A 10355-nucleotide genomic window follows, 5' to 3' on the forward strand; every position below is an offset into this window, starting at 1 on the left:
CGCATAAGGAGGAGAGCAGTGGACAGGTCGTTCAATTCTTGTCTCTGGCAGTCTGTAAGGCCTGCAGAACAGACAGTGCATCCGTAAGAAGACGACTTTGTTGGAGGTGTCTGGACTGTTTCAACGTGGGTGGCACCGGTCTGAATGGCAACTGCTTCAGCCTTGATAGAGTCCGGTTGCGAGGGAAAGACGGTCTTCTCTTCCTCCGGGTACCGGATGAAGATTCCAGCGCCACGGCTTGTTCAGCTGACCCGTCGGTGAACACGTGAGTCACTGATCTTGTGGGAAGTTGTTGTGGATATACTCCATAGTACAGGACTTCTTCACAGCGTCTGGGAGTCTTTCTTGCCGACACCAGGGATGCTGCAGTGAATCACAGTTTCATTCCATGCTACAGGGGGATCTCTCTGAGGTCGTGTTCCAAGATATCTTGGTGTTTTCGTTCAAGATTCGCCTGGTGGATGAAACTTCCCTTTTCAACCTTCCCTTCGTCGGCTGAGCCAGTCTGTTTCTCATGGGGTGATTTGGAAGTCTCTTGAACTTGGCGGCTTGGACGAGCATCTTTGTGTCACGTCGGTCCTCAAGTGATTCCAACCCTGTGATTGTCTCCAGTTCTTGTATGGGCGTAGACCTCATGGCTCCAGTGATGAGTCTGGCTGCTTGGTTCTGAACCTTGCTGACTTCTCAAAGTTGGATTTTGCTGCGGTGCCCCATGCTGTCATGCCATACTCTAGGACTGGTCTGACCCTTCCGGTGTACAGCTTCTTGAGGATTCTGTCATCCGCGCCCCAGTTCGTGCTTCTTCATAATTGCAAGTCGCATCTTGGCTCTGGCTTCGACCTTCTTGGTCTGAGGCTTCCAAGTAAGTCTCTTATCGAAGGTTACCCCAAGGTAGGTAGGTTGTCCTCCAGTGGGAGAATCTGTCCATCGAACTTCAGAGTGGCCTTCTGTTCCCTAGTGGACAGACTAAAGATAGTGTAGGTGGTCTTTTTGGGGTTGACTTTGACAAGCCACCTTTTCGTCCAGTCCTGCAGGACATTTAGCGCCTCTTGGATACTTCATTTAAAAGCATTTCTATTTTTACTAAGCAAAAAAAAAAAATACTTCCCTGAGGATAGTGGAAGAGGTCCTCCTATAAAATATCAGGAGGTAAAACGATTTGGGTTGGTAGACCATGACTGCGGGTAGAAATGACACCCTACTCTGGAAGATACCACGCTAAGTAAATTTCCATTCATGATTATATGCTCAGGTTAAAGTACTTTTAAATTCTAAACTCATTGTTAGTAATTACAAATAAATTAGAGATAAAACCCTGTTTAATGCATGCCTAATGAGGTAGACGAGGTTCCTGCAACCTTTCCAAAGGATGTCACCTACACGACACAAAGCTGATGACTAATCATTGAGATGCAATGTAATGAACCCTTGACAGAAACACACCCTTTTAAAAGAAGTTCATTAAGAACTAGTTCTTTCAGTTCATTATTCCCGAGATCACACGCAATATTTTGTTCAAAGCATCAAAGACTGCTCAGGTTAATAGAAGATGGCGGGCAGGACTTCCAAAAACAGAGAGAGAGAATCAAAGTGCTTGAAAGAGCAACACTAACTACAAAATCCAATGAAACCTAAACGATGACGATGTCGTTAGCAATAACAAAGAGTTTATTGACGACCACTGAAAGAGCTTTCAAGAAGCAAACCATGGACTGTAAGGCGAGAAAATATTAACAGCGGTTATTGGGAAGAAATGAGTAGTTTACTTAACAACAGAGCCAGGACATAAAGAGATGGTTATGAACAGAAAATAATTTCTGCTGAATTAAAATTTTCTTAAAGGACAGCCAAGACAAAAAATGAGAGGTGATTGTGGGAGAATTCGTGGCTCCATAATACAAACAAAATGACAACAAACCTGTGTTACTTCGAAAGTAACTGGTTTCCCCGATATTGTGGAAAATAATACCAGTCAGATCATAATCAGTAAAACATCTTAGCAAGAAATTCAATTATTGTCCATGATACGGTTTATAAAACCCAGCTTTGTGATATTAATCCACAGAAACAGACTAAAGTCTCATTTAACTTCCTTCAATCAGCGAAAAAGCAGAAATAACAGATAAAGTAAATAAGAAGACTTTGTAAGCCAGTGCAAATGCCACAGCAGTCTTGAATAAAAAATCTGAGGGATGCTGTATGCTTAAAAGCTTTACAGACTTTCAGGCCAAAGTCTTTTTTCAGTTTATTGATGCCACAAAGACTTGTTCTCTGCAAGTATAGTTTTTTTTTTCCAAGTAAGCCATGTAAGATACTTTAAAGGAGTTCTTGGTGTGTGCTTTTAGGGTGGAAATCCCTCTCCCTGGCTTATGTCTACTTGACTTGGGGGAGACTGGCTGTGAAAGTCTTCAGCAAACCTCGGGGTACTTGTGGGGCTTGTCAATGTCCACTTACTACCCCTGAAAAGCCGTCTGTACAGTTGAAAACAAGTTAGAGCTTTTGCAAACTTTGCTCGAATCTTGCAGGTCGTACGAATGCCAGAAAAAACATCACTGTAAGGAAGTTGAAACTTTCCGAGTCTTAAAATCTTTCGGGGAAAATTTCGGGATGCCAATCAATGAATGAAATAAAAAAAAAAACTGACAAAAGTGTAGACACACAAACAAATCAGAGATGAAATCTTTTGAAATGCAGGGAAATTGAATGCAGTTAAAAACTAAGCATCCCGGGGAGTGTTTGTGACAAGAAATGAAACCAAATAAGTTGAGGCTGGAATATATAAAAACATTCGTTGCTGGAACAGTTACATGAATGATTCTTACAGGATGAGCTAAATTAATTTTGCTGCGACTGCAAATGAGTTTAGACAAATAGGTCATTTTTTTTACAAAAAAATCCAATCCTTAATGAATGGAAAATGCTGTTAGAGCTTTCAAAATGTACTTGATTTGGATTCGTTAAAAATCAACAGGGAGTTTCAAAAACAATCCTTATCGACTTTTTTTCAGACATACTTACCTAGGTTTTGCAATCAAAGGTGAAAGTGCCTGTGCAGACTGTAAGAAGATTAGAGGAACTCACTTGCTGCTGTTACAGGCGTGAGCCGAGACATCCCCATTGCATCCCCCGACCATTTGTTTCTCCGCGCTCTCGTCTGCTTCTCTCGTGTCCAGGGACCCGGGGAGTGTTTGACCTTTCGAGTGTTCTGCCCCCTTCCTCAACTCTCCCCATCTATCAGCCCCGCGGTTTCTGGCCTCCTTCTCTCCTCATTGCGTTAATCACGGGGAGAGTTGTATTTCATCTGATTCCACTGATTTTTCTCCAAAAGCTCAGGCAGACCTGTGTCTGATGAGGTAGTTAAGTGGTGTTGCAGACTATTTTCGAAGTCTCTTGATAGAGGAATGAGAAGTTAGGAGAAGAAAGAAAGGAAGGAAAAAGGAAACAAAAAAGAAACGAAGAAAGAAAGAAAGAAGTTGCATGAAATTTGTTGTTTTATGATGCAATAGGTCGTGCTTCTCTTTATAAAAACAGGTTAATAACATTATTAAACCATGTTCTTATTTTCTTTGTCCTTTCATCATCATCATCATCATCATCATCATCATCATCATCATCATCATCATCATCTGCAGAATAAGTATCATTGCAAACAAGAGCACTAAGCTCTCAAAAGTCTTTCCCAGAAGAAGTAAGAACAAGTAGAGAATGGTCATGTCCACGGTTGCTCGTGATGCTGATGTAGGTTGGGTTGCTGAAGGGTTCAGTTCCCTTGCAGACCTTGTATCATATAATCTGGTAGAGAGCCGGTCAGGGGGTACAAAGCCTCATTATGAGCTTGATTACGGACGAAGAGCCTCCGTGAAGACGCCCTGTTGTCTGGAGCCAACTTCAAGACTGTATTAGTCTTCACGAAAGTGGAACGAACGAACCAATCCATTTTTAGAAAACAAACAGAACCAACCAACCCCGAGTTAAAATCCAATTCGTTTTTCACCCAAGACTGAGGCTGATAGCTTTCAAGCCATTTGTTCTTTCTGGAATATACTTATTTATTTGAATGCTTTCCGCTGAGTGTGTAAATTGCCTTTCTGTTTGATTATTTTGGGGAAGGGACTTCTACATGGGGGTGTTGGTGGCAAAGGAGGGCCAAAACTAAAATTGGAGATCGGTATATGCCTAATGTCTTACACAATTAACTGAACAAACGAATAAAGAAAAGTAAAAACCTTGCAACAGGCGGACGCCACATGATTTCAATGGCCGCTTGAATAATTTCGGAGAGGATGCGATAGAGAGCCAAGCGGACTGTATTGGGAGGGCGAGGGGCCAGCATCAAATTGACTGCCAGGTCCTCCCAGCGGGGGCGCTGCCCAGGGAGGAAAATGATGGTGCAAGGGAAATAGAGAGACGGCTGAATTTGCTGAGAAGAAAAGAAACGATCTTCAGAGGGAAGCGAAGAGATAATGGGGCCGGTGTCTGTCTTACGAGCGACAGGCAGTTATGACAGCGGATCCCCGAAAATGATGAGATTGAGTGGCTCACCGGCCAAGTGTGACTCGCCAGTCCGCTGGACTTGTTCTTCCGATGCTTTGCACAAGGTCAGCAGACGAATGTGAACGTGAAACGAAATGGAAAGGGACTATAAAAAGGGCAAAACATATTATTCTAATGCACCAAACCTGCTCTTCATGCAGCTATGTCAACCTTTGTTTTTGTCAAAACTTTTTACAGGACAGAGTAAATATAGAAAAAGAAATGAAAGCTAAAAGGAAGAGATAGAGAGCCAAAAAAAAAAAAAAGAAAAAAGTGCCAGTGAGCCATAGTAAGACCATAATCTCTTTTTCGTTTCTCTAATAGGGTTAGACACAAATGATAGATGATGTGCATACTTTGCATAGTTGTGAGGACAGGATTCTTCATGTGTTGTAAGTGTGTGTAAATGCCTGTGCGTTTGGCAGTGCGTGTACCCGTGTCTGTCTTAGTTTTGGCCGAGCGTTTTGCCGACTTCTAGAACACAAGCAGATAACTTCCAAAAATAGTTCAAAATAAACAGTTCTCTCGTAATCGAATCCGTGACAAAGGGAGTTAAATGCAACACACGCCCTCAAACAGACAAAAATGTCAGTCTTCAAAGGAAACCCATCTCAGACTCGTGTTTAATCCTCAGGTGATGCCAGCTGATCGTCTGTAGCAACACTTGTTGCCAAGAACCTCCGGCACCTCGCCAGCCTCCTGGCACACCTTACATTGCTTGCTGCTAGAATATCAAGACTGTGAAATAGTTTGAGTCCTCAGAGGAGAGCTTGACATCAAATTATTTACCTGTCGAAAAATGTCGCATGTCCATACTAGCTATGAGCGGACCATTTCCTATGTTTAGCCGACATCTTTGTCCTCCATTTTCTTTGATTGTCGGTAGAATTGTGGGAAAGAGGTTACAAAGTACAGAGTATTTGTAAAGCAAGATGAACAGGCTGAAAATAGGAAACTGTAAGCACGAGTAATGTATTTGTCTTAATGAGCATTGAAGAACAAAAAATTCGTTTTAAATTAAAATAAAATTCTAACGAACCTAAATTTAAACCCAAAATTGCATCTCAGAAAATAATGAGCATAATAGGTCGAAAAAAATTTTTCTTGAATGTTTTTATTTGTTTGATGCTATCAGTTGAGAGTGGAAATGTTCTCTGTGTGATTACTCATCAACGTGGGTGTTCGGATATACCCGGGTGGGAGTGAAGACAGAACTCCATGCCAAGATGTCAGCCAACACCTCTGTCATTCCCGCTGCTGTGGCTGTCAGTTTAATGATGTTTGTGGCAAAAAAAAAGCGACAAAATAAAGAGTATTTCTAAACCTGGATAAGCAGATCGTAAATAAATGATTTTTATTCATTCTACAAGTTTGCAAAGCCCTCCGCTCACAATAACATGTATACTAAATAATAAAAAATAAACATCAAATATAAAACACTCTAAGAACCACAATGAACTCGTTACAACAAGCATTGAGTCGTGACCTTAGACCTTTGACCTGAGGCTTAGCAGGTCGGCTAACCACGATTTGTAGCACATGAGGCTTAACCACTAGTAGTTTATGGACACCTGCATCCTAAGATAAGAACGTGGTAGGAAGTATCCACTTCATGGACCCAGGTGCAGCTTGCAGCAGGAAAATTATATCGAATCACGTATTTATCTGCAGAAGTCTGTGGGTATAGTGAATTTAAAAAAAATATTATTTCATTAAATACCTTTGGGAAATTAAAACTTTTTTCTGTAAAGCTATTCGGTAAACTTCCTAACTGATCCTTGACATACTTTCTTTAATTTAATAAGCATTTTCAAGGTTTCTGTGGAAGGATGTTGGAAGTGGAATAGAAAAAAATTGATTGGTTATCAGGGGCTGCGCTCCAGCATCATGGGGCTGAGTCAGTTCTCTCTCTCTCTCTCTCGCATGTCGTCTTTATTTATTAGGAATCGACATCTACTGATGGTCCGGCATGTTACATCGAGAAGATCGACACTCGGCGCACTAAGTGTTGGCGGAGGCTCGTGCTGCACGTGGTCGTTGTCCGTTAATTCAAATTTCTCTTACAGTGTCGATACGGCATCAATCGTTCACACTAAAACATTTTATTATCACTTCTTTTCAGTATTAATTATTAATCAATTTATCATCCAATAAAGATCAAGCACAGGAATTTTACTGTATATGTAAATCAATATTACAGATATACGTTCAGTTCAACACGCTTACATTTCAGCAATCAGTCAACTGGTAGATGACCTTTCACCCCAAATTATAAAGACTAATTACCAATGTCTCCAAAAGCGGTGATAAATCTCAATTTATCTGTTCGTTAGTGGATATTAAATCCGCTCTGTCTACCATATGTAGCTGAGTAATTGTCTTCTTCACCTTTCCGTGTAGGTACCAGGAGAACCTAAAAAGCTGTCGAGAATATTTAAAACTTTGCCAAGTGCAAAACAGTTTTCAGTCTACTCTATTCCATGTCCACATATTGAAAAAGAGAGATTGCAAAGATTATTCCCAGATAGTCTTTAAGATTCTATTTTGCTCTGAGCTCAACTCCTGGAGTTACACTCGAGCAGAGCTTTAAGTTCTGTGGTTTGTGCAAAATTTACTTGCTTTCCCACAGCCTGGGCGCCAGGCCAGTCCTTCCTGTCAAGACTGGACTTGGAGATGCTTAGAATGCGCTGAGTGTACTTTCTTCTGAGAGCAGAAGCAGGCACCACAAGCGAGCCTGTACAAACTCCAACGCCCAAGACTTAATTTATCTCTTTTTCCTTCCCTCTTTCGGAATCCCAGCCGTCCCACCAGGCAACGCACATTTTGTGGAATTTAGGTTGGAGAAAGAACGAAAGAACAAAAGGTAAAAGAATAAAAGAAAATAAAAAGACCGTAAAAAAACAAGAGGAAAAGAAAGTAGCATGAAAGAGAAATAAAGAACTACAAAAGTTTTAAAGGAAGCCTAAGAGACGAAAGTTTCTGTAGCAGAAGTGAGATAATTCAAGTTTGATTAACTTATTAAAAGCTAATACTAATTAGTCTTATCTTATCCTCAACAAATATAAATTCACTTCACATACCTGGGGTGACCCGACAGGTCAAATAGTCTATAAACCTGCGGCATACTTTAGTCACCAGGTCTTGCTCAAGCTAGTGATTTTAATAATGAAAGATTGAAACCTTATTAAATTTTTGAATGACTCGTTGAGGGGCAATAGCTCGGTAAACAATCCACGATTGAACGAGGGTTTATTGCACCAGCATGTGGCCTTTATTCCAACCATGGAGCAGCGCCAGCTGGTGTTGATTATTGTCACGCCCAGTCTGTTATTATATTTGTGTGCGGTGAACTGTGACCAGTCCCCCCGCTTGCCATTGGGTCTTCATCCGAGGCGGGTGGAGAATCTGAGGTTCTTCAAACTGCTGATAAAGAGAAAAACAGAGTGGGATCGTCTGAAGAACCTATTTACTGTTTTCAAGAAGGGTGGAGGGATGGTAAGACCGATGGTTTACTCCGAACCAGCCTTTATCACTGGGAAGCAGTCGGCTTTGTAAACAACTTCCACCTTCCACCCTAAACCTGTATTTAATGATCCTCGTTGTATTAGTGACAAACTTGAGTTGATGCACCCGACACCAGTCGAGATGGTAGAGCAAACACTATTTTTAACTTTTATTTACAGGTAATGCTGTATCTGATGTCCACCATTAAATTTGTTGATACCCAGCCTCGTTTGTAAGGAGCCTCTGCCTCGTATTGGAGGGTAGATCTTTCACCTTTCTTAAATATCTGTTCATATGTCGGAAAAAAATCTACTTCCGGTGAATACAGCCTCTCAATCACTTCGAAAGATGACCAGACGCTATCAAAGTTAATTATACCTTATTAATTTGTTTATATCTGCTTGTATATTTTACACTTCCAAATAATTCTCTTTGCTGTATTTTGTCCAAATGTTATTCGGTTCATTCGTTTAGCCCTTTGCATAAAAGTTTGCATAATACAAATCATTTTTTGAGCATTAACATCTACGGGTGGCTGAGGTTAATGTAAGAATTCATTTTCGCTCCGATTACTGGATCCTCGATGGTGTTTCAGCAAAGGAATGTCCTGATATTAGAAATCACACAAGACGGAGGGTCTCCGGTAAATACCCCCCAAACACACACACAATATTTAAACACCCTGCTTTATTATCTTGCCTTCCCCGGCATGTTGTTTCATTTCTGAGAATCAATCATTCTCCTGTTTGCCTGCAATAACGAACTTTCTTCCAGCAGCTGTCGAATCCCAGAATCAACAACTGCAAATACACTTAATATCACTTACAGCTTGAATAAGTCGATTTAAACAATGACAGACCTATACACCAGTACTAACGCCTGTTATTCATAATCGTTTGAGGTTCAAGTCTGAATTAAATTTTATACTTTTTATAAGTACTTTTTTATTATTTCTTTCTTAATTTTTTTTCTTTCTCTCTTTCTTTGTATTTCTATTTTATTTATTTCTGTGACTTGTTTAAGTCTGCTGTCACAATGGTTTGAGACAGTGTGTAACTTGATACCATTAAATGAGAGTCCACTTTTCTCTCTTTATATAGTTACTGTGCCTAAATGAATTTTCTCTGCTGGTTGTTGATGTATTTTCAAACCTGTACTGGCACGGCGGACACTTAGCCGAATAAAGAAATATTTGTACTGTCATTGTCTTTTTCTTATCTTCTTTCTGTCTCTCGGTTGTTCTTTGTAACTTTTCGGGGGGCTTTTACCAAAACTGAAATAAAAAAATGTTTCTGTTGTTTTTTTTAATTCTTCTATACACTTGTAACATATTCAACTCTTTTGCAAAGATTATAATAAACACTTTCATGTTAGGCCATGGGTATTTTACCACAATAATAATCCTCGCAGAAAAATTAGTTTATTACATGTTCCTACACTAGAATAAAAATAACGGGATATATTTAACAAGCCAACAAAGAATATCAAAGACATCTAATAATCAAAATCGACATTTTTTTATAATTCTGTATTATTTGTTTTCCTTTCATATGATACCCAGCTTATCCCTCTAACTTCAAAAGACTCCGACAGGCCAATGCCTTCGTCAGGTTATTCATCATGTGGCCATCAGAATTATTAGCTCCAAAGGCCAGAAGAACTCGTGCCGGAAGCCAAAACAAACATCCCCGTATGCTCTTTTACTTACAAGCATACAAGACCATGCTGTCTTGCTCAGTGCAAACAGCTAGCATCTGAATATACCCCCTACGCTGAGTTACTGCCCTTTGTGAACATCCCGTGCGAGTGATTCCCCTTGAGGACATTTTCTGTATCCATCAGCAGAAATACTTGGCTTTCAAAGGCTTTCAGTTCTCCCTCTTTATTTTTACGACGTTTGTAGTTTATGCTTGAATAAAATGTGCAACATATCATAAATGGAGATGGCGCGGCCTTGTTATTTTATCGTCCTTTAATGACTGAGAGAGTGACGGGATAAAAACGAAAGTAGGTTTACTGTAAAATCGTCTAATCTATCCGTGATCTGTTCGTTAGCCTTCTCTAGGACTAAGGCTAGCTGTCTGTGAGTAAAAGTCGAGCAAACATGTCAGTTAGTATTTTATTTATTTTCCATTTGCCAGGTAGCACAGCTTTATAACTGACTGTGGGAGGGTGCACTTTCTCTCTCTCTCTACTTTACCACCCCACCCCTGACACGAGCCCATATTTATATCACACACGTACATGTTCATGCAGGCACACACACACACATGCATACACATATGTTGTACATCAGTGCATGAAGACACACGCGCGTG

Source organism: Pomacea canaliculata, linkage group LG2 (assembly GCF_003073045.1).
Source record: "Pomacea canaliculata isolate SZHN2017 linkage group LG2, ASM307304v1, whole genome shotgun sequence".
NCBI lineage: Eukaryota > Metazoa > Mollusca > Gastropoda > Architaenioglossa > Ampullariidae > Pomacea > Pomacea canaliculata.